Source organism: Sciurus vulgaris (assembly GCF_902686455.1).
Source record: "Sciurus vulgaris genome assembly, chromosome: 10".
Lineage (NCBI taxonomy): Eukaryota > Metazoa > Chordata > Mammalia > Rodentia > Sciuridae > Sciurus > Sciurus vulgaris.
The window spans coordinates 12799416-12824603 of NC_136470.1; the positions used below are offsets into that span (position 1 = coordinate 12799416).

Below are 25188 nucleotides of genomic sequence, written 5' to 3' on the forward strand. Positions count from 1 at the left end.
AGGAGGGGGTCATTATTGCGCAAATCACATGTATTTTTTAATCTTTTCCTCATTTTTTTCCAAATAATAGGACACCAAAATATCCATCATTTACTTCACTATGAATCTTAGAATATTATAAATATTTAATTTTAATACCCTTCACTAAATATTAACAAATAGAACTCAGTTCCCCTTGAATATGGAGATATGCATATAAGAAATTCTTAGGGAACTCAAACCCCAAAGCATAATGGAAATCAATCAATTTGAGATAATCTACCAAATTTTTGAACTTTTAGTTCAAATGTACTCCTGGCTATTGATCTTCTGTACTCCTGGCTATTGATCTGACCATGAACCCAGAACACAAGAAAAATGGTTCAGAAGATAGTGATGCGAGGAATCAGGACGAAACAGGGAGCGTGAGGATGCCGAGGTCGATGATGTGGCAAGGTGGTAGCCCAAGTGCAGTTGCAAGGTTGGGAAGAACCCGGCTTCCGAGAGACTGGGTTAGGATTTGTAGCTGCCTCCTTCCTGTCTTTGGGTAGTATGGGGGAGTTCCCTTCACCTCCCTGAACCTCAGTCTCTTTATCTGTACAATGGGTCCTGTCATCTGTGCTGACTTGTGTGAAGGCAAAAATCAGGGAGGAGCCCAGGCATAGCAGTCAGGAGGTGGCAGTGACTCATTGCCATCTGAAGTGTCCTTATGGGCCTCCCGAGGGACATTTGATGACACCCTCATTTTGCAGGTGAGGGCCAAAAATGGAGTGATAGGCTGGTGATTAGGAAAGAGACTCCTGGCTGGTTCAGAATTCTCCCTCAGATTGCCTGGTACCCCCACGTGTGTCTTTGCTCCTCCAAAACAGCTGTTGGGATACATATGAGTTTGGTCTGTGAAAATCTGCCCTACTTAATACTTTTAATTGATGCTTTGAGTTCAATTCCTTCCTACTCCTAACGCTTCTGGACTCTTATTCAACCCTCTGTTGGTTCTTGATCTGCTTTGAAATTTGGGGTTGGAATGGGTTGGTGGCAGTGTCTCTGTGGGACACTCTGCACAGCTGTGACGCTTGGCAGCCGGTCGGAAGGTGTGCCTTATTTTACCTTGGAAGTTTTACAAGATTTAATTTCACAGTTGAGACAATCCCATCTCACCTCTTAGAGTCAGAGTGAATCGCTGTTCTGGGTGTGTGGCGAAGATCACGGTGATGTGAATGGGAGAAGACACATTGTAAGGCCTTGGTTGATGTGTGTAGATAAAAGTTTTGATTACTTTTGCTTGTAGCAGCAGTGTTTTTGAAAACTACATATGCCTGAGCCAAATGGTTGGATTTCTTTTGTATCTTTTAAAAAAACCCAAAGTCTATGTACAGTTAGCCATTGTAAGTGTTTTTAACTGCACAGTGTAGCGGCATTAATTGCGGTACGATGCCACACGCTGTTACCACTTTCTGGAACCAGCTACTTCGTCTAAGGGGAACTATACCCCCTTTTTCCTTTTGCCTCCCTTCTTTCACTTAGCATAATATTTCTGAGGTTCACCCAGGTAGCAGCGTGGATCAGAACCTGATCTCTTTTAATGACTGCATAATGTTCTGTTGTGTGGCTATGCTACGTTGTGTTTGTGTGTTCATCTGCTTGGCTTGTTTTCAACTTTCAGCTACTTTGAATATTGTTGCAGTGAATATTGGTGGGCAAGTGAAAATGACACGAAGTTTTGCAGCACTTGTAGAAAAACATTTTAATATCTTTGAGTTCCAGTAGTAGGACATGGGGAGATCTGTGTCTTTGCCCAGGTTGCTTCATGATCCCTTGTGTGTGCGTGAATCTGTCCCCTGTCCCTACTGGGCTTCCCCTGTGGTTGTATCTAGCTGGCCACTGCAATTCGTTCTAGAGGGTGCTGGCTGCTAGTGAGTCAGACTGTCTGCAACCATCCTGATCTGACTGTGTCCATTTTGCCCAGGGCTCTGGGCCTCTTGTTTGCTTGTTTGTGCGCTAAGCCAAGAAATTTCTCATGTACCCTCTTGTTCTGATTTGCTTATTAGGTTTAGATGGGCTTACTGTGTATTTTTTTTTTTTTTTTAATTTGTGTGCATGTGTTTTTTTTTTTTTTTTTTTTTTTTCCTGTGTTGGGTCCAAGATTACATATGCATGTACTGATTTAATGTTCATTTTCTAGGAAAAAACTTTAAGCAGGTAACTAAGTGGGGGAGCATATAGCAGATTTATTCCAGGGTGAACTGACACTACTTTTGATCTGTGAACCTCAGTAAGTCATTCAGTCCATCTGGCTTCAGACAAATAAGCAATTAATATCTAAGATTCCCTTTCTACACCTCTGTGTATGGCTCTATGTCCTATCATATGTCTGTTATGCTATTTTGAGTTATAAGCTTATTGCATTTCCTGTTTGAGAATAATCTTTACATTAGAGAAAAGGCTGCCCAGTCATCTAGAGACTACAAAATCTAATGTCTGCAATCTTGGAAAGGAAGGCAAGGCAAGTGACTCTCTTTGGTACATTTCCCCACCATAACTCATAAGAAGTCATCTAAGCATAGTTGATTTTGTGTCTGTCACTAGCTGTGAATGCTGTAAGGTGCCAGGTGTCACCAACACACCCAGGGGTGTGATCCTTCTCTTCATTTTTGTACCCAAGTGCTGCTAGGTGTCCCCTTCCTATCGAACTTCCCCTCATTCCCCACTTGCTGTCCTTGCAATATCCTGCAATATGCTTTGGTCCAGAAAACATGGAATGACTTTTCTACTATATCTTAATGTAAGCTAAAAATCAAAACTGTTGCAACCAACGATTAATAAAAGCAAATACTGTTATTTGCTTAGCCTTGGTTAGTGCCAAGGGCCTTTGTGATCTCCTATGTGACCCTGACGGATGGTGGCTCGCTTTTTTCCACAATGGGGACCTGGGGAGGGCTCCAGGATTAAGGCCTATTTGGCCCCAAAGTCTTGGAAGGGCCCCGTCTCTCTCGTCCAGTGTGTAAGTAGTGGCTGAACTATGCCTGAACTATGCTTTATCCATGATCAAAACAGCAATATGAACATGAAAACATTATAATTTTGAGAAAGTCTGAGATACCGACTTGGGACATAGACTGATTGAAAATGATCTGGGTATGTTGAGTGTCCCCTACCCTTTGCAGAAGGCACTGGGCATGTGCCAGTTAACTACATAGACTACTGCCAGTCATCCTCTGGTTCCACCTTCCACTTGCAGAAGGGGAAGTGACTCTAAGCTGTTCAGCAGGTTGCTGGTGCAGCCTGGACCTGGTCTTCTTATTCCATGCCCTCTCCAGTGGGAACACTCCTGAACCAGCTTTTTCAAGAGGCCATCCTGAGGGTGAGAAGAATTTGCTGGCCACAACAGGACTGAAGTTAGAACTTGATCTCTTATTTTTAGTTGTCCTGCACTATTTTGGTGTCAAAAACAATGATTTACTGCTTCCCAGAAGAGAAGTGTTGTTAAGATCCCAGACCTGAGAGAATCCAGATGCTCTACCTCTATGGCCACATGCACTTCTGGTGCGAGGCATCCAGCACCCTGGGAATCAACAGGTACATGGTGTTTGTGGGTGGGTCAGCATCTGGCCCTCAGCTGATCGGTGCTAAGGGTTCATAGGCTTTTCCTTTGCCTCATTAACCGTATCCCGGGTCACACTTTCTTCCATTTTCCCTTTGTCCTTCAAAGTACAGACATGGCTTCAGTTCCAAGGATACAGGTCTCAGTGAGTCCTGAAACACCTGACCATGTGTTAAAGTTGTTTTTCTGCAAGGAAATGTAAATTGGAGCAGTGGCAGAAATGGGAGTTTTAAAATCATGGAAAAATATGGTTGGGAGAGATAGGAAGCCAGAGAAAATGAAAAGAAACATCATGATTTGGTCATTGAGGAAACTGAAGCCCTTGGATTTTAAGAAACAGGACACAGTCACTGCAATGTCTTCTGGAGGTGACATTTAAAGGTCATTAGAGTTTGCTTGGAATCTTTCTGACAGACCTCATGTTTTTAAGGACTATCTCTGCATATTTGTTAGACATTCAGTTTCCAGATAGAACAAACTAGGCGATGAGGCTCCAAGTTGGGTTGGCACAGATTTAATTTGACATTGTGAATATTCTTGCATCAAGTCAAACTTAATAAGGGCCTATCGTTCAAGATATCACCTGGAAGGGTATAACTATTTTGTCTCTCAGAAAGAAGGAAGACCTCGTCTGGGGCTAAATTAAGGATTTCCAAACACGTCCTGTTTCTCTAGCAGATCTTCAGGTTATTTTGCCCAGAAGTGGGTGAGATAAGTCCATATATAGTCCTCTAATAGATTTCAAATATAAAAAAAGTGAATTTTGACAATCAGTCTGTAGCTAACTGTAAAACGGTATTCCTGAGAAGTCACCTGGATTTCCATGTGACACCATAGGATTGATGGGATCTGTATTTGGAACCACAAGTATGTTGGGAAGTGGTGTTTTATTTGGGTTTGGAAAATCTGTTCATTAACACGCCTGTTGGGCCTCACCTAACTTGGGAGGAAGTCAGTTCTCTCAGCCTTGCTGCTGACATGCTGTTGCTAGGCGACCCAGGGGCTGTCAGGTGGGCCTGAGCACTGATTGCCTTGTTCTTGGGAGTCCTCCTGAGCAACCTGTGCCAGCAGACAAGGTGGAGATGAGAGCCACTGCAGGCTGTGGCATCAGATTTGCCAGCTGATTCTGAAGACCCTTGTGCAGGAATCCAGAAGATACTTGCTTAAGGATGACTTTTGTGTCATTGAAAAAAATGATGTAAAACGATGTAAAAGATACTGTAAAAGTCAGCTATTGTAGATCTAATATGTAAAATGGCTAAAGACAGTTAAAAAATCTTTGGGGAAAATAGCATAAAGGAACTATCCAAAGTTTTTTTGTTTCTGAGCGTAAATTAAGCTGACAGAAGGAAATGGGTTCTACCCTTTCTGACCTCTTCTGCACATAACAAATGCTGTTTTCTGTCATCTTTATTATATGGTCCCCTCTGTCTGCTAAGCTAGCTCTTTTAATCAGTGTCCACTGATAATACAGATACGTTTTAAGGGTGTCATGGTTTCTAGTTTTTGAAAAATATTGTTACATAAATCTTCACTTTCAGTGACGTGTGTTTATTTTTGTAACTTGGAGCGTTTAGCGTCTTTGCAGGGTTATCTGGATCTTGACAAGTTGTTAAGAAAAATCAGTGGTGCTCCCCCTGCTGGCTGTATTTCTTTGGAGCAAAGATACTGTGCATAAGCGCATTACTTTGTGTTGGGTTCACGACTGTACACATTTTCTTTTCCTAAATTCATAAGACTTTTTATAAGCAAAACTAGTGGCTTTCTAGACCTCAGGTTAATAAGTTGGTAGCCTCAAGAAGGACAATGTATCTTCCTTTCTACCCATTTGACCAGTGGTGTGTGGAAGGTTCCAGGACCTGGCTCTTCTGCTGCAGGAGCTCATGCTTTTCAGGGAGAGATGTTCTTCTGCAAGGCCCAAGACCACTGCCTGGGAACATCTGGGTTCCCAGTGTTGGTGGGTTTTACCTGGTTCAGGTCAGTCTTCCTGTCCAGATGTTTTGAAATCTGCCAGTTACTGAATAATATAACACTAGCGGGTATTGTATGCTAATCATATTCCATAGGTTGATCAGACTGGACCTCAGGGAGGCCTGAGAGTTCTCCAGAAGCAGCAATAGGGACACTGCTTTCAGGGCTAAGGGGGATGGGACAGAGTCCAATCTGACATACTTTTATCCAATTCCTGCTCTGGGTTTGGCTTCAAGGGGATTCAAGTTGAATGAACCCTCTGTGGTCTGCTTCCCTTTGAGCATTACTGAGCCCTGAGAACAAAACAAGAGCAAATTCTTCTCTCCCTCCAAGCAGAAATTCAATAGTATCAGAAGGAAGGGGGGAAAGTAGATATGGGATCCAGGAGTTAAAAGAGGCTCTTTTTAGGGTAGAGAACAGGTAAGTAATGGTTAACAGAGGCTAGAAAGGGGTGGGGCTGGAGGGAGGGGAGAAGGTGGAGGGTACTAAGTAATAGTTCAATGGGAGGAATCATTTCTTGGGTTCTGTTGCCCGGCAGGGTGACCACAGTCAGTAGTGATGTTTTGTGTACTTTAGAATGGCTACAGGAGAGGGTTTAGATCAGTGAGGCAATGGGTAGGCTAACACCCTGATTTGATCATTATGTATTGTACACCTGTATCCAAAGATCACATTGTAGCCCATAAATTTGTGTAATTATTATGTGTGAATCAAAAATCAAACTAGGGTGCTTCTTGGGTAATGATGAGACCAGAAAACCTTTTGTAAGACTGCTCTTCTCACAGGTTGACTTCAAGGTACTCACACTCTTCTTCCTGTAAGTGATTTGTGACATTCTTTTTGATAAGCCGCAATGAGATTAAACTTCTTCCTGTTCTGAGTATTTCCAGGGTAGACTCATGATTGTCATGGAGAAGTCACCGATAGGGCTGAGATAGGTCTGCCTTTGTCTTCTTTGTACCTTTCACATCTCCTGCCCCCCTCCCCCTCCACAGTGCTATCTCTGATTCTTAAGCTGATACCCTGGCTTTACATCATCTTCCTCCCACCCCTTCGTGATTATTTTCATCCAAATTCAGCACAGGTCATTATCTTAGTGAACTGCCTGGCTGTGACCACTGAGTCTGTGCCCCAGGGCACTGAATGCCTTAGAGCTTCTGACCTCAGCATCCACTCTCTTCTGAGCGCACACAAGAAGGTTCTCAGCCATCGAATGCTTCATGGTGGAAGAAGAGAGAAGAAGAGAGATTCTCTTGGTAATGTTAACAGTGCTACAGGAAATATTTAATGAAATGATAGTTGACAGGGAGACCTCCTCCGTCTCAGGATTTCTTACCAGCAGTGCTACTGGCTTTGTGGGCTGGATCATTCTTTGTTATGGGGGATGTCCTATGTACCGTATGATGTTTAGCAGCTTCCATGATTTTTACTCACCAAATGCCAGCGTACCCTGCCCTCCCAAGTTGTGACAACCAAAGGCATTTCTAGGTAGTGCCAAGTGTTCCCTGGGGCAAAATCACCTTTGATTAAGGACTAATGCTCCAACCACACATTCTTCTTTTCATTCTGTTCCTCCCAGAAGTATTCCTGGGCACACTTTTGTTTGTTTGCTTCTTTCAGTTATTAAATTTTGACTTATGCCAACCTTATGCAAATTGCCAAGACTATAATGATGAGCCAGACATCTTTTTCTTAGTTATAGGCTATGAACAATACTCAAAGAAGGGAACTTTCAGCATAATGATGATCAGCATCAATGTGGTAAAAGCCGTGACACATTCAAAGTTGCCCCAAACATACATATAATTTTTACCACACTGATTCTGATCCTCATCCTCCTGAAAGTTCTTGTCTTTAAGCATCACTCGCAGCCTGTAGCTCTGGCTGGCGTTTGAATCATTATGACTCCTTTAATGACTATTGTGTTTCTATTTTTGTAGTCTTTGAGGAAAGCCCCTTGCAGCGAGGGTCAGTGTCCTTGGCTTTTGGCAGAGTTGTTAACCTTATAAAATGGTAATGCCCTATTAATCTATCAATTTCATCCATGAACGCTTCAGCCATTCCTGAAATGGCTACTCACCTGTCACTCCAGATTTGCTGTTTTCCTGAATTGTGATTTCTGTCATTCTCTTTAACCAGCCACCTGAGGCTCCATGTAACCTGTGATTGTTCAAAGTTTTATGTAATGAAACTTCTGTTTGGAAATCAAGGTCAAGCCCACCAGGCATGCTGGATTGCTTTCTGGTGAACTCAAAGTGAGCATGTTTCCTTTATAATTTGTAGAAACTGTGATATACAAATTGCTCATGGAAAAGCAAATATATGGCAGCTTTATTTTTAGGGGATGGGGAAGGGGCAGATGTTTCAGGGAGGATTTTACATGGAGCTTGAAATATGTTGGTAATTTTAATGTTTTGGGCAGCATGGTGGGCACTTGGGTTTTTGTCATTTTATTTTAAATATAGTTTTGCAAATCCAAAATACTTTGGAATAGGTTTGTTTTTAAAAATATTTGTTTAGTTGTCAATGAGTCTTCCATTTTATCTTATTTATTTATATGTGGTGCTGAGTATTGGACCCAGGGCCTCACACATGCCAGGCAAGCACTCTCCCACTGAGCTACAACTCCAGTCCCATAATAGGTATTAAAGGAAAGACACCAGTTAAAAGTTCGACTTTTTCTTTTTTGTTCCCTACTCTTTTTAAGCAGATGTTTGGAAGTTAGGTCTCCCCCTGACAAATACCCCCTTTTCTGCCTCTGAAGGAAACCATTTATGGGGGTTAGTAATTACGTATTTCTAGCCTTTAAAAATCTTTAAGAGGCGCTGCTTTCTTGCCATGTACTAACCCCATCTGAAACAAAAACCAAGCAACAAAACAAACCCGACAGACCCGCTTTGCACAGGGTGACCAGGTTTACCGTAAGATGGTTAAGGACTGTTAGAAGTGAATTTCCCCTGAGGATGCTGCGAGCTGGGTGCTGGGGCTCTGACTGACAGCCACCTGGGGTTCTTGGCTTTGGGAACGCTGAAGGGGAGAATCAGATTGGAGAAGGAGGCGGGGAGGATGGGAGGAGGGAGGGAGGAGCGACAGGCCCTCTCCAACACACCCAAGTGACCAGATTCATCATAGCACGAAACTTCACAAGTTACACCCACTCCCTCCGCCAGCCCAGCCCGGGAAGGCTGCAGCTTCCTCCTTTCTGTGACTGGAAGTTTGAGAGATGTGAAGCCAGACGGGAAAGACATGTGCGCCTCGCTGAGCAGGGGGTGAGCTTTAATTTTAAAATCGATTTCTTTCCACCGGCGATCGCCCGGGCTCGGGTGGTTGGGGAAGTGGCGGCGTGTGGCCCTGCACGAGGGTGGGCGAGAGCCGCGAGCTGTGACTTGCGGTGAAGAACCTGAGCGCCGCGGACCCCGGGCCGGGGGTGGGAGCGCGGTCTCCAGGCTGCGCCCCCGGCGCTGCGCGTGGCGGGCGGAGCTGCGGGCGCCGCCGCGCGGTGTTGATTCTGGCTCTAGGGGAAAGGGGCTTTGAAAGAGCCTCATCTTCCCCCCAAGCCTTCTGGAAGCCAGGATCACCGTATGGGATTCGAGGTCGGGAAGGAGATGGAGGGATCAAGTCACCCACTAAAGATGCGTCCTACCCAGGGCTGTCCCGGTGCGCTTGAGCAATCGCAGGTCAATGTCGTTGAAAATGCCATTCCGCCGCCCCCAGCCCAAGGGGTTTGGGATTGGAGTGCCGAAAAGTCTGTGGACAAGCCCCTTGAGGGTCATTCCTGAGTGAGGCACGGAAGCTTCGGTGGCTTCTCATTAATTTTGCGTTTGAGTAAGTCCCACTTAAGGCCTCCTGGCCGTGGAGGTGTTGCTTTGTCCGGAACTTTTTTGGGAAAAGCGTCAGTTTTTCTGGGGCAGCTGGTTTATCTTCAGCTCGATTGCCCAAGTCGATTTTGGGTGGGGTGCTGAGAGGAAGTATGGAGGAGGGTGGCCCTTAGGATTGGATTGTTACAGGTGACTGTGGCCTCGCAAAGGACGAACTTGGCTGGAGGAAAGTTTCTCACAGACGTTCTTTAGGTTTTACTTCCAGGGGTCAGTGGACTTTTCCTTTGGTGTGTGTGGTGTTTGCTGGTTGCGAGTCTGATAGAGGTTTTTGGGCTGCTACCTGTTTCCCTTATTTCACGTCTGATCAGGCACTGTAATGCAGGAGCCCCAGACAGAGCTCGGATTCTGTTTCTTTGTAAGCTAATTCTTCATTTTTAAATTTTTTAAAAAAGAGAACTGCCTTACTTCTATGGCAAGAAACAAAGGTGAAGAAATGTCTAGGTCTTATATTTATAGCAAAGCACATATCCAGTTTCTAAGGATTTCTCTCCCAGTTGTAGGGTGCATCCAATTACGAGGGTGTTAGTAGGCGATTTTATCATTTCCCTAATTTCAGAGTGTTAGAGCATGGCTTCCTTAGCAAACTTCCACTTGAATGTTATGGGTCAGGACAGTTAGCTGGAGGTGGCTTTCTGACTTCCTTAAAGTTTAAGAAACATTTGTAGCAAAAATTCTTAAACCATACTAGACCTGACTCAGGAAGAACAACAGGTGCCTAATCCAGTGCTGTCACACCTGCTGGAGTCCAGGTTCTAGCTTGTCCAGGGTTCCAGGGAGAACTGGGCAGGTAGACATGAACTTGAGGCTGCCAGGCAGTGTGTGGCCTACTCCCCCACCCGCAAGGAGCCCTCAGCCACTCACTCAACAGGAAAGACAAGCAAATAGGACCTTGTGATTGAGCTGCTGAAACTGACTAATATATGGAGTTTTATGGAACAGTAATCCTTAGCCAGAGAAAGGGGAATACATGATTCATAGATGAAAGATTTTTAGATATTGTCACTTGGGGCTCTTAGAAGATAATATGTGAAGTTGGGGTTAATTCTGCTGTATGCTGATATAGGTGTAAGAGAAAGCTACAGTTTCGGTATTTGTTATTTTTTCAGTTGGTCTCCACTCCGCTCCCAGGAGGTGACCTGGTTTAGTTCTATTTTTTTTCCTCAAAATTTTTTCTCGGGGCTGGGGACATAGCTCAGTTGGTAGAGTGCTTGTCTCACAAGCACAAGGCCCTGGGTTCAAATCCCCAGCACCGCAAAAAAACAAAACAAAACAAAACAAAACAAAATTCTACTTTTTTGTCTAAGATTGAGTTTATTTAATAGATAGAGAACCACTAAAATTATTTTGTAGTAACTAATTTTTTACAGGCATTTTCCCAATTCATGTCAAGTTTAAAATTGACTGGCTTAAGGTTGTACATAATATCCTCTCATAATATTGTTAAACACATTTTTCCACACCCATGAAACTGTTTCCTTTATCTTCCTGGCATTGCTTGTGCGGGTTCCATGTTTTTTTGATGTCTGGGATCGCACCAGGGCCTGTCCATTGCTAGGCAGGTGCTCTGCCACTGGGCTACATCCTCAGCTGGGTGTCTTTTCTTGATCAGTCTTGCTAGTGTGTGATCAATATTATTGGTCTGTTGGAAGAACCAACTTTGGTTTTTGTTTGTATTTTAATTGAAGCACAAAACCCTCCCGAGTTTAAATGCATTTAAAAAATTCTGCCTGGTGGAATGCTGTCAAAGGAGGTTTTAAAACACCCTCGGAAAACCAGCAACTGAGTCCCTTAGCTGCAAGGAGGAAGACATTATGTATTTATTGTTGTGTCTTGACGTAGATTGTTTTTCACTTTTATTAAAACATATATACCTTCTGTTTGTGAACATCATACACGTTGGACTGAATTGTTCAACAGTGGGTTTTGTGTATTCACACAGGCACACCCTGTGAAATTGTCTTAGAAACATCTAACTAGAATATGCATGAGTCTTACTGGTAATTTAATGTGAATTGTGGGTGCATTCAACCCACTTGACAATACACATTTACCTTGTACAGGAGTAGAACAAATTTGCTATAATGACTGGGGAAGAACATTTCATTTCGGTTCATATTTAATGCATGAGCTTGAGCATGTGAAAGTTTTCTTAGAACAACTTCTTTCTGAGCATGTGATAGTATGAGATCAAGAATGCTCGAGTCAGAAAGACTTGCTTTGAGTTCCTGCTCTGCTGCCTTTAGCTGTGTAGCTTTAAGAAAGTCACCTAAGCTCTCTGAACTTACATTTCCCTAACTGTGAGATGGAAATACTTCAAACTGCTTGTGGGGCCTGTTGTGAGATTTTCACTATGAATATTCATATAGAGCACCTATCATGGGATTTGGCACAAAGTAGGTGTGGGGCATTTTTTTCTGCCTCCTGTCTTTCTTATCCCTCCAACCTCACCATCTTCCTCAGTGCCTTCCTTACAGAAAGGAGAAAAGTGAATGCAATAGAATTAAAAAGAAAACCCTCCTCCCATTTGCTCCCTCTTCCTGAGGTGTAAGTGGGGTTACCAGGGTCGCTGTATTTTCATCTTATTCTTCTGGTTTATTGCTAGTACACTGGTCTTGTATTTTTCCCTTCCAATTTTTATCTTACCTTCCTAGACTTTTTTCTGTTCTTTCTCCACATCATGTTCCCTCCTTGAGCATCTCATTGCTTGGTTCTTCTTTTCTTTCTTTCCTTTTCTTCTTCCTTCTTTTCATCTGTCCCTTCCTGGGTCTCTCCTTCCTGTTCTTTCTCCCTCCTTCCCGCTTTTCCTTCCTCTGTCACCTTTAGAGGTAGGAATGAAGTGAGTACAAGTTCCAAACTTGCCAGAGACTGGGAAAGTGTCCACTATTGAGTACTGTGATTGACACTTGCAGTCCAGAAGGGAAGATAAAAGCAAAGAGCAGAGGAAGTTGACTCCTCAACAGTTCCTCATGAAGGAGCAGAGCCTGATGGGAGTTCACCAGCCTTGAGCCCTTCATCTTCCTGGGGCTCATCCAGTGGAAATGTCCTGGTGAATACATGGCACCTTGTGTGCTTATTTAGCATCTGTATTCAAGGGGCAAAGTGGGGATGGGAAGAGATGGTGAGCTGGGCAGAGGATTCAACTGCTTTTATGGGACTTTGCTAATGTCATTTGCTGCTTTGCCCAAGAGCAAGCCTTGGTTTGCTCAAGTGGGTGGTTATTTTCATGGAAGACAGATTGTCCAGTTGGACCCGGTCTGGTCTGTCCATTGTGGCCAGTGGTGCTGTTGTTCTGGCTGATGCTTTTACGAGAGTTTAGATGAGGAGGTGGAGTTGCACAGGTGTTTTGCAGCAGAGCTACCCCAGGTGCTTGAATACAAGTATCGGGGTAACTTTCATTTGGTAGAACGTTTGGGAAAGAGACCACCACTTTTGGAGAGTGTTACTCATTTGATGGTTTGGATAGATATGGGAGACCTTGTCCTGAACTGAAGAACTTCATTCAGGACCTCAAAATCATATGCACTGGTGTTTCCATAAATCATGAGATTTGAGTGGCCAGTAGTGACCACTGCCAAGGTGCTTTCCATGAAGCCCTCAGTGGATCAAGGACCTGGTAAGTGCCTCTGAGGATTAAAACACTAATTGCTTATTCAAATACCAATTTAATACTAAGTACTAAAGTATTGAGTATCTGCAAGAAACAAGGTGCTTTTCTGTTATCTCATTCATGTTTCTCAAGGTGCAGAAAACCCATTTTCTTCCTACGTCTGCTCTTATAGGTAGAACCACTGTGCACTGAGGTCCACCTTTCTAGACCTGAAAGCCAGGAGGAGGAGGAAGAGGGTCAGTCCCTGAGTATCACACTCTGAGTCCCAGCCCCTCCCCTACGACATGAGCAGCCCCTGCAGATGGCACCTTTGGAGATCTTGACAAAGCCTCTTCTGTTTGGGATGGGGTAAGTGTGGTATTTTAGAAGACTAGGGAATGAGGATTGAACCTCTTAAGGTCTTTCATTATCCACCTATTTCAGGACAGTAGGAAGTTCATTATTGGTGACTTCTCTTGGTGGTAAGAGGAGTTGCTGATTCTTGTCTCTTGCAGCCTGAGACTTTGAAGTTAGTTTCCTGGGAACCTTCTGATGCTTGGGGGCCCATTCTTGCTGGGTTGTTGCTATGGCGAAATTGTTTAAGAGACTTCAGAGGGTAATTTCCTACCTTTGTCTTCCTGACTTCTCTTTTGCCTGTCTCCATGATACTAGGAAAGAAGAAGAAGGAATGAATTGGATACAGTGGGGGAAACTTGGCATCAGAAGGAGCTTGCTTAGGGGCTTTTGCATGTGGGATCATGTTATTTTTAATGAGAGAGAGTGAACCTTTATCTCCACTGCAAAGTGGGTTTGGGTAAAGTGGAATATTTCGTGGGAGTTTCAATGCTGTGGTCAGACTAGACATCTCTACTGCAAAATAAGCTGGGGGTTTTCTGCAGAAAGGACCAAGGGGTAAACACGCATTTCTGCAGTTACTCCAAGGAGAAAGATACTGTAAAGACATCTTCTCTACTTCCTCCAAAGTCTAGCAGAAAGGGCTGTGCTTACTCAACTTTCCTTTCTGTGAGTGAGGATAGTGACATCACCCATGTCCTCATTTGCTTCACAGGGGGAGAATGATTTAGGCCCATAGGGACTTCAAGATCTATGAAGTTGCTATTCTTTTCAACTGTGCCTTCCTCCCATGAGCATACCCACCCAACCTTATTAATGGTGCATTACTGATGCATTATTTAACATTAACCAGGTTTTGGTAAAATGCTGGTTGGCCCAGACTTTGCACAAAATAGGAGCCAGAGGCCTGACCCTGCAGCTTCTGCGCTTTCCCACCCAGCATTCCAGGCCCTGCTCTGGGATCCTGCTGTAACTTGTTCCTCCAGTCTTGCCTGTTCCTCCTGCCTGCCAGAATCCAGAGCCCAGCCCCGGCCACTCCTCTCTGCGCATGGTGGCTGGTAGAGGGCTGTCTCCCTGGTTCATATCACACTGTATGATCATAATTGGGTTATGTGCTCTTTTGGAGAGGCAGGAATAATAATACGAACAACAAGAATTAACCCTTGGTAGCACATGCCGCCCATGTCCTGTCCCTGTCTCTGGTATCCCCTTTACCTTTCTTGCACATTTGCCCACCCCAAGTGCTGTTACCCCCACTTCTCTTTGTCAGAGCACTGCTCTCAGGAGTTGCATCACCTTTGACCAAGTTGGTGGGAATCCCTGTACCCCCAGGGCGTCCTTAGTAAGGGTCAGCCATGAGGAGGATGCACGTATTCCAGGAGGGCTCTGAGGTTTTGCTTGTCCTGTCTTCAGAGAGCCCCTGTGACTTCCTTCCCTCCAGTGTCTCACCTACCTACATCCCAACTGGTTTTTTCTGGAAACACTTCCTAATAGGCCAGGTAAACATGACTTTTCACCTGGCTTAGGTGACTTGTCCAGAGCAACCAACGTGGCTATAGGGGCAGCTGAGAGCTGAACCCAGAAATCCTGTTCACGTGACTAGTGTGTCCAGCATGTTCCTCCAGCGGGCTGCTAATCCTCCTTTTTAAATTTGCCTCAGCGTGGACTCCAGGTCTGCCTTGGACTGCAGCTAAGTGTTTGCTCAGTGCGTGGCTGGACAGCCTTGTGGATTCACCCTCCCTGGGTCCTGTCACTGGGCGGGTGTCCTTCTGGGTTTCCCTCTGGAGCAGCTTCCCACCAGCTTTCTGCTGATGGAGATTTTATTTCTCCTCAAGGTCATCTCAAGTCCACCCCGTCCTCGCTGCCTTCCTGCTCTGTTCCAGCCCACTGTCCTTGTTACCCTCAGAACCAGTGTTATCTGTCAGACATTGTCTTCCATAGCTCCCCTTCCCCAGCAGGGGTGCCCTGTACCACACAGCCAGCATTTGGAATCTTTTGGGATCAATTAAAACCTGGTCAGAGCTGCCCAAAGAAATATCAGGATCGTTTCCAGGTTCTTTGAAGGAAGGCAAATAATGAGGCCAAAGAACCAAATTAAAAACAAAGGCGAGAGCAAACCTGAAAGTTGTGATCCAAGTTTGGTGTGAGCCTGTGTGTATTTTCGCACTGCAGCTGTTGGTGCTGAATCATAGATTGGATGTATCATCCCTTGGCTTCAGGCACCAGAGTTAGGCCATCTACCCCTGAGGGAATCGAAGCAGATTTATGTGCTGAATAATGTGGATCCTCTTCCAGTACTTGGGGCCGAGGTTGAACAAGTTCCACGTGAATGAAGGTGAACTTGTCCAGCATCCTCCCACCCCAGGAGGTAATGAAGACATCCCTCGTGGGGCTAGTGCTGAGCTTCGGCTGAGGGTCCCCACAGTCCACAGCCGTCTCCCTCTGCCTGCTTGGACATTGTCTCCACTGGGTCTTTCCCATGCTGAGGCGATAGAAAGAGGGCTAGCCTGGGACTGAGGATACAAAAGAAGAGAGCACCTGTCATTCACCTGGCTTTCTAACAAGTACTCTCTGAAATGATACGGTGTCCCTCAGTCTGGAGGGAGACTGGTTCCAGGATCCCCTTGGTTATCAAAATACATGGATGCTCAACTCTCTTACATAAAATGGTACAGTGTTTATAATCTATGTACATCTTCTAGCATACTTTAAATCATCTCTAGATGACTTATAATACCTAATGCAACATAAATGGTATGTAAGGAGTATGTAAGGAGTTTAGAGAATGACAAAAACAAAAGCTTGTAAGTGTTCAGTACAGATGCAGTTTCTTTTTCTGCGTACTTTCTGAATAGCTGCAATCTGAGTTGGTTGAAATGGGGGTATGGAGGGTGGATTGTATGTGACCAAACCTCCCACCTCTCTAGATTCTCTCTTTGAAGTTCTGCTGATGGAACCCAAGTGACTTGAGTAAAATAAGACTGCATGTTGCTGCCTCTGGGTTTTTTTCTCCTCTTCCACCTCTTCCTTTTATTTGTTATTTTTAGTTATACATGACGGTAGAATGTATTTTGACGTATTATACATACATGGAGTATAACTTCCCATTCTTACAGTTGTACATGATGTGGAGTTACACTGGTTGTGTATTCATATATGAAAATAGGAAACTCATGCCTGATTCACTCTACTGTCTCTTCCTATTCCCATCCCTGTTCTTTTCCTTCAATTCCCTTTGTCTAATCCAAAATACTTCTATTCTTTCCTACCCCACCCCCCACATTGTGTGTTGGTATCTACATATCAGCCTTTGATTTTTTGGGATTGGCTTATTTCACTTAGCATGATAGTCTCCAGTTCCATCCATTTACCTGCAGATGCCATAATTTCATTCTCCTTTAAGGCTGAGTAATATCCCATTATGTATAGGTACACTACATTTTCTTTATCCATTCATCTGTTGAAGTGCATCTAGGTTGGTTCTGTAGCTTAGCTATTGTGAATTGAGCTGCTATAAACACTGATGTGGCCAAGTTACTACAGTATGCTGATTTTAAGTCCTTTGGGTATAAACTGAGGAGTGGGATAATTGGGTCAAATGGTGGTTCCAATTCCAAGTTTTCTGAGGAAATCTCCATACTGCTTTCCACAGTGGTTGCACCAATTTGCAGTCCCACCAGAAATGCATGAGAGTACCTTCTCCCTTCACATCCTTTCTGACATTTATTGTTACTTGTGTTCTTGATAATTGCCATTTTGACTGGAGTGAGACGAAATCACAATGTGGTTTTAATTTGCATTTCTGTAATTGCTAGCTGTCTCTGAGTTTGAATTGCATTTTATATGACTTCTAAACCCATGCTTGTTGGCCTTTAGTTCTTGATATGAACAGAGGGGATTAGGTGGAGTTATCTGATGTTCACATTAACTCTAGGATTAAAAGATTCCTGTGGTGAGGTCACTTCTGATCTATACCTTTTCTATGTTGCTCTTAGCACTTCATGAATTTATTAAAGTTGTTATTGCCAAAATACCATGTTTAGGTGTTAACTTTTAGGGATGGGTAGGTAATATCTGAAAACCTGTAAAATCAGGGATTGTACTTTATGTCTAGATGCTCACCCACAGGTGCAATGTGTCAGACTGGTACTTCAGGAATGTTAAAGAGTCTTCATTCTTCTTTTACAAAGCAGGAGACCCTCCAGCTAGACTGAGGACTCTGGCCTTCTTGCTCTGTAGCACCCTCAGTGTGGGACGTTGGTGCTTTGGGTTTGATGCTGCAGGACACCCTTGGGCCTTTCCCTGGCCTCTTCCTCTGCTGCCCACATTGCATAAACATTGGCGTGGCAGGGACAGATGGCCATTCCGGGGGCTCCTTTGATGTCACATTTGGTTGCCCGGGTGGGGGGTAGGGTGGTTGCAGCCAGTCTCCACGGGAGGAGAAGAGGCTGCCTGGGAAATACCCACTTGACAGTGGGTAAACAAAAGCTTAACTCCGGAAAAGCTGGGCGCCCTGGTACGTACGCAGGCTGGGCAGTCATGGAGTCAGATTTACATAAGTGTGTTTAGCTTGGGAAGAAGCCAACCTGCTCAAAACACGGCTTTTCCTCTCTGCTTCTAATTGATGCTCTGCAGAGTTTGGTTTTCTTATGGGAATGGGAATGAACTGTGTGGGGGGTGGTGTAGGGAGTGATGGACTGTAGATCATTACTTTCAGAACTTGGGGAAGGGGGGAAATTCCAGAGGCCTGGAGTGGTTTTGCTCAAGGCTCCACCTGATGTTCTCAGAGAATCAAGAGAGAGCAGTAGGTGCCCTTCTCCATGGGATCCTCTGCTGTTCAAACAGCATCAATCTGGGTAATGAGGATGGAAGGCTTTGATGAAAAAAGGAAGTGAGATAATGAAGAACAGCACCCAGACAGGGAGGAGGTGGGGCGGCAGAAAACTTCCTGGATGGAATAGCAAGAGCTTGACAATGGAGTGGCTTTTCGTGGTCGTAGCTTTTGGGAGCGTGCTGGAGGAAGGAGCTGGTTGCAATTGCTTCCCTGCATCCCAAGCATGGGGTCCAACCATGTGGAAGAGCTCGAAGCCAGAGAGTCCATTCAGAGCTTTTCTTAATCTAGCCTCTGGGTAATAACTGTTGCTATTTATTTTTCTAATGCATTTACAGAAGTCCCAACAGGCCGGATTAACAGAGGGACATTTTGTTGCTTTGCTTCAGATCAATTAGGGGGCGTAGTGGGGAGTTCACTGATTTGTTCTTTCAGTGAACCCTCCCTTGGGTAGCTGTATGTCTTTGGAGGTCTCGGGAGCTCTGATGAGAGGTGCCACAGAGCTCCCCCTTCCTCAGGGAACTTACTATATACAAGTGCAGAAACTACAGGCCATGGAGAGTTAAGAGGGGCCAGACAAGAGTAGAAACTAGAAATGGGATAAATGCAAAGGAACCTATTTATCTTCACAATAACCCAATGAGCTCCTACCGTTCCAGTTTGTAGCTGAGGATACTGGATCAGAGAGAAAAGCAGGCAACACAGGCAGGTGCTGGTGATGAGGTGGACACCCTAGTGCTGCCCTCCTAACCACACCTGCCCTGGCCACCTCCCAGCTGGCAGCATGGCACTTGGTGACTCTGCCTTTCTGATCTTCCGGTCTAGTGGAGCAACCAGCGCATCTGTCGTTCAGAGGGTCCCAGAATCGTGATGGTTATTCAGGATTTTTCAATTTTACAGTGTTGTACAGGTGATATGCACTCAGTAGAAGCTGCACTTGGGGACTTGGAATTGGATTCTTTTCTGATGTGGTCCTTTGCGGCATGATCTTCTTTGCAATGCTGGGCAGTGGCAGCGACCGCAGCTCAGCCACAAAATTAGAAGGGAGATAACGATAGTGGAAGCATGCTGGGTGGCTCAGGTCTGATGTTCAGGAGCTTGACTTACGGTAGTTTCAGTTGACAATGGAGTTACTGGAGAAGTAAGTCCTTCACAAATTTAGGAGCATCCCTACTGAAGAGTCAGGATTAAACAACCAGTGTGAACTCTCAGTACGTTATTTCTGCTTTGTTTTTTCTCCGTGTTTAGAAGATCTAGTTTATACAGATACGTGATGGGCCATTTAGTCCTGAAAAGATCCAACCCAACAGACGTTTCAGGGAAAAGCTCTGGAGGGTGATTTTAACCATCATATAAATAGTGTGAATGTGAGTGTGGGAGTTTTATCACTCAGTTTTCTGCTGGTGGTTTGAGCATTTTTTTCTGGGTGGTTCCAGAGTCCCTGTTGATTCTGCTAGAAATTGTTCCTATTCAGAACAACGATTTTTCTCTGCTGGTGAAAAAAGCTTTTTTTTTTTTTCCTTTTCTTTCTTTTTTTTTTTTTCTTTTTTAATGAGAGGAGAGAGGATATTTATTAAGCTCAGTCATTTATGTTTAGACAAAGTGTTTGCCAGTTGGTGTTTATTTAATGAAATATGAAAGAGAGCAGGCAATGGGCAAAAAGCAAGTCAGGAGAGACCACCTTCTCGTCCTGCTTTCTTAGCTGACACCCTCAGGACCCTGGGACCCATAGAAGTTTCCATCAACACAGAAGCCAAGGCCTGAAGAGGGACATTCTGTATCAAGACTCAGCTCTTTGCATGATAGTACATTGTTGTTTATATACGTGTTATTTATTTATTTGTTTCAGATCCAGGTGCTACAGCTGGATTTTATATTTTTCCTGTTACACTTAAAATACGGTGCTCTGATCTGATTGTGTTTGCTTTTCTTTTTTCTTTTTCCTCTTTCCTTCAGGAGTAGGGGATTTCATGTAGGATGAAAACGGAAACGAAAGAAAACCTAGGATCTGGAAGTAATTTTCAGCAGGAGAGAAATTAAATAAAATGGGAAAATAATACCATTTTGTTGCTAGTCAGATGAGGGGTACATTGGAGAGGGTGCTTGCTTTTTCTCAGCAATTGGATACATTATCTGTGTCTAATGCTTTCATTGGGACCTTTTAGTTAGAAGAAAGCAAAAAAACAAAATAAAACAAAACAAATAGGGGCCAAGAGTTCAGTGTCTCCTTCTTCTCGAGAAGGTATCACGTCGGTGTTTAGACTTCGATCTCCTGCCCCTTAGTCTGTCATTTGGAATCAGACTGAAATCTTGCTAGTGAGACTATTTATGGGACCCTGTGTACTTACTCCTGGGTTTCCTCTGCGGTCTTCTTTTTAACTCACAACTGGGGGTAGGTGGGGATGCCCAGGGGTGCTGAGATTGTGGTACATATAGCATGGTGAAGGGCAAACCTTCCATGAACCTTTAGCTCTGATGTTTAAAGGTGTTGGTCTGCCTGGGGTTGTGTGCTGAGCACTTGGCAGTTAAAGTCTCTATACCAGGAATGCCTTTTCACTTTGCGAATCATTAAGAGGTGGCTTCTTTTGATGTATCCTTTCTTAAAACATGTTGGGGCTCTTAGGTGGACATCATGTCTTCTCACCTTTCCCCTGAGAGTTGTTGTGGCTTGGCAGTTTGGCCCTGAGGCCTAAAGTCTGTTTTTGACCTGGTAGGCTCCATGTTTCCAAGAGGTGGCTCCATCTGACTTGGGATGCCTACATTTTTGGAACTTTTTTTCTTTGCACTGCTGGGGATCATACCTAAGGCCTTGCACATGCTAGGCAAGCAGAACTATTTTTGTGACTTCTGTGTAATCATTAGTGTGTTGATTTTGAGGTATAGTTGGTGGAATGAATGCTTACTTTCCTAATTCATGACTACACCTGTGTCCAGGGGCATGTAGGAATCTTCGTTTTAAAATTTGTCATAGTCTGGGGCTGGGGTTGTGGTTCAGTGGTAGAGCGCTTGCCTAGCATGCGTGAGGCACTGGGTTCGACTCTTAGCACCACATATAAATAATGAATAAAATAAAGTTCTGTCAATATTTAAAAAAAAGAAAATTTGTCATGATCTTTGTTGACTACTTGGTTGCATGTCTGAAATATGTTTGCCACTCAGCAATGTTTTCAGTACCTGCCTGATAAAATGGCAGCCATGACGGAGTTTCTCATGGCCCACACAGGTTAGTGGGACCAGTTGGGAAGCAGGCAAAGTGTGATACAAGTTTTGCAGGCACATTCTATTTAGTAGGAAAGCAATCGGATCATATTTTATGCTTCAGAGTTTACAAACCCATTTGAAGTACTTGAAAAAAACCATAGTGTTAGTGATGGATTCGCTCATGTATAATACTAAAACCAGACTTCTTTGCCAAATTTAATTTGTCAAAAGTGTTCTTAGAAAGAGGTGCTTTTCTAGGGAGTATGAAGCTATTTTGTGTTTAACTCACCAAGGTCGTTCCTGACATCTCTCTCTCTGTGTCTTTCCCATACAAAGCTCCACACCAAAACCTGCATGGGTGTTTACAGAAGCTTGACTCATAATTGCTAAAACTTAGAGGCAGAGGAGATGTCCTTCAGTAGGCCAGTGGACACCTTCATTTGTACAGTGGACTGTTATTCAGTGCTGAAAACAAAAGAACAGCCAAACGGTGAAAAGACACGTGGAGGAAGCGTCAGTGTGGTTGTCAGGTGCTAGGGGCAGGGAGGGATAACAGATGGAGGTAGGGTAGGGAGACACCTCCTCTTTTTGATACTGTGGGATGGTGGTCACACAGTGTTCACACCCTTGTGCACGCCCAGGGATGTGCAAATCCAAGAGTGAGATCCAATGTAAATTAGGGACCAGTGTGATAGCCACGCATCAGGGTAGGTGTCCACTCTAGTGGGGGATGTTGACAGCAGGGGAGGCTGCCCACGGGGGGACTGGGGACATCAGGAATCTTGTGCTTTCTGCCCAGCTTGGCTATGGACCTTAAGCTGGTCTATAAAATAGGGTGTATTAACAACATACAACCCAAAGCTGGGGAGCACAACCCCGCATGCTCCTCAGGGTGTTCAGTAAAATTTCTCTTGAAGTATCTTTCTCAATGTCCCTTATAGCCCCTCTCCCTCTGTGGTGGCAGCAGTTGGGAGGCTGCATGAGAGAGTCCCTTGTTAAGAAGGGCCTCTGAACTTGAGAACTGGGCTTTTCCCTGGTGGCTTTGTAGCCATGAGCACATTCATTTCAAGCTCCTGCTTCCTTGCTTCTGGTCGTGTGTCATGGTTGTGCGGTTGACACTAGGAAAGCATTTTTTGGTGAACTGATATTTTGGGCAGATTCCATGTTAGTCTGACTTTCTGGCCTTGTGGGTGATTATTTGAAGGACTGTGTCCTGGGGACCTGAATGGTCCAATCATGCCCTGATCTTATTTTCCTTCCCATGAGGAGTTGCCAGGGGTCTTGTGCTTAGGGCACATGAGCATAGAGCTGAGGAATCACACAGAATTTTCTGGAAGTTTATATTTGTGTGTTTTTTTTTTTTTTTTCCCCCCTGAGGGTTATCTTTTTCTTTTTGACGTCATCATCCATATTCTTCACAGGTATTTATTGAGTGCTTCACTTGTGCAATGCACAGTTCCAGATAGTGGGGGATAAAGAGTGAGCAAGACCAAGAAGAATCCCTACCCTGTCCAATATGGCAGAGGGTCCAGAGGAAGCAAGTAGCTTCACCTGCTCAGGCTGGAAGGTGATCGTTACTGCAAGAAACAGGAAGTGTTGGGCGGTGGGAGGCCCAGCATGGGTGACCTTGTAGCAAAGGCAGCAAGTGGTTGGGAGAACAAGCCCTTCTGTTAAAGGAGGGCAGAGGACGGACCTGGCCGACTGGGAGCATCACCATGGAGATCACTAGCTCTTGGGTGGAAAGAGCAACGGGGAAGGTAAAGGAGCTGTGGATAACAATGTGGTCAGCGACAGTCCTGGTGTGTGGAAGACCTTGCAGGGCTGAGGTTGGGATGGGGACCTGATTGAGGTTTTAACAGGCTCTCCTGGCGATCCTGTGCTGAGGGCAGGCCGAGCGCTTCCTCATCTGGACCTGTGCTCCCTGGAGTCCTTGTGTCTGAGCATTGATTGAACTCTTATTATGCACACAGCCTGGTTTCCACTGTTGCTCTTGGGTCTTTATTAATAAGTCTTTTTAGCTTCTCTAGGCACAAATCTCTTTCTTCATAGTTGGTGGGAAAAGCACTCTATAACAAGTTCAAGGGTGGCTGAAAAATGCTCCAGGATAATTTAGGGTTCTCTGTAGCCCGATGCTTCATTACTTTCCAAATGGAAAATCCCTCCTCCCTGCGCTTAGCTCTTCTGCCTCTCCAAGCACCTGCTTCGCCTGTGATCAGATTCCATGCTCCTTTTTGGTGTGGGCTGCTGGTTGGTGCTCGGTGAGAGCTTTAGTTCTGACGGAGCCACATGTTAAATCATGGCCAGAGCACATGTGGTGGATCTCTGAGACTTTAAAAACTCAAACCTGAATTTTTTGGCATTGACCCTGTTAGCTCGTTTTAAGTGGTGTGTGGTAAACTTGTCCACAGATGTGAGCAGACCAGTATACTTTGAACAAAATAATAATAACTTTCACATCTGGTCCCCTTTTCATCTAGGGATCTTAAAACCCCAAGTGCATATTAATTAAGCCTCACATCACTGGAAGGTAGGGAAGGGATGGAGGGCAATCATTTTAATCACCACTGGGAAGGACGTGGAGGGACCGCCTCTGGGCCAGCACAGTAACTAGCATGTTGCATCTCACCATGGCCTTTCATCTACCATCTGCAGTACTCTGCGAGTGGTACCTGCTGGGAAGTACATTATCAGGCACATCTGCAGGGAAAGGGGATCCCGGGATGCCATGGACTTGCCCCAGCTTTAGAGCATTTTCATGGCAGAGGGCTTTTTTCGATCTTAGGCCTCCTCGTGAATTCTCTGGAGTCTCATGGTGCGGACTGAAGACTGGTAAGGCTGTTTGGTTCCCTTGCCATGCTTTTGGTTTGGTATGCAGAGAGGTAGGAAGTTCCTTTGGAAATCTCAGCCGCCTTTCAATCTGGTTATAGGTAATTCTCACCTAACAGCCAGAACAGCTCCTTGACTTCAGTGCTTTCCCCCAGTTGGCCTCCCAGATAAGCTGGCACTGAAGAAAGGCAGGAGAGAGCCATGCCTTTCTGGCAAATGAAGTATTGATTTTTCACATAAGAAAAGTGGTACAGAATCATGACAATAGGAAATGGTGTAGTCATGCCATTAACAGGTGGGAAACTTACCCGGTGGGAGGGGGGATGGGGGAATTGCTGAACTCAGGGTTTTATATTCACGACACAGTGGTGCTTCAGGAGGGCGCTGCGCGACAAGTGGGCAGAGGCGCTCTGCAGGGCGTGCGGTGCGGGACGTGCAGTTAACTTGCAAAGGAGTGGACTTCTTCAATTTTAAACAGAACGCCTTTCACTCCTATTAAAAGAAACTCTTAACTGCCAATATAACGTATGCCACTGATTTTACAATCTAATATTGCCTTGATTCACAGTTGCATGTGGAAATAAACCATATCATGGAGGAATATTGGAAAGTGTGGGTTTTTAATGTTCCCTCCATGCATACCTGCAACCGGTGGGCTCCTGGTTTCTTTCTATCTTTATGACTTAAAAGGTAAAAATGTATTGATGTTTCCACAGATACAAGATGAATGTTTGTATTATTATTATTTTAGATGAAGTTTCTTCTGAGTAAATATTAAAATCACACTCTTAACATGTATCCTTCCATCAGGAGATTGGTGGAGCCCAGGAAGGGGATCAAGGGGGAGAGGGGGATGGGGAAAGAGAGGAACTGGGGAATAAAATGGACTAAATTCTGCAAAGTACAAATGTGAATAGACCACAGTGAGTTCCGCCTTTACGTATATCTGTAAAGCACCAGT

At 44.6% G+C, this 25188-nt stretch overlaps 1 protein-coding gene across 2 annotated transcripts in view; it reads left to right on the forward strand.

Moving 5' to 3' along the window:
* TIAM1 (TIAM Rac1 associated GEF 1) overlaps window positions 1–25188 on the forward strand; it is a 361699-nt gene that overhangs the window by 166087 nt on the left and 170424 nt on the right. The window contains exon 2 of one of the 2 annotated variants that reach the window (XM_079156417.1): window positions 13209–13384. The gene's annotated coding sequence lies outside the window, so the exon portion shown is untranslated. Of the gene's footprint in view, window positions 1–13208; window positions 13385–25188 lie in introns of those variants that run through there. The other variant, XM_079156418.1, reaches the window with a different exon arrangement.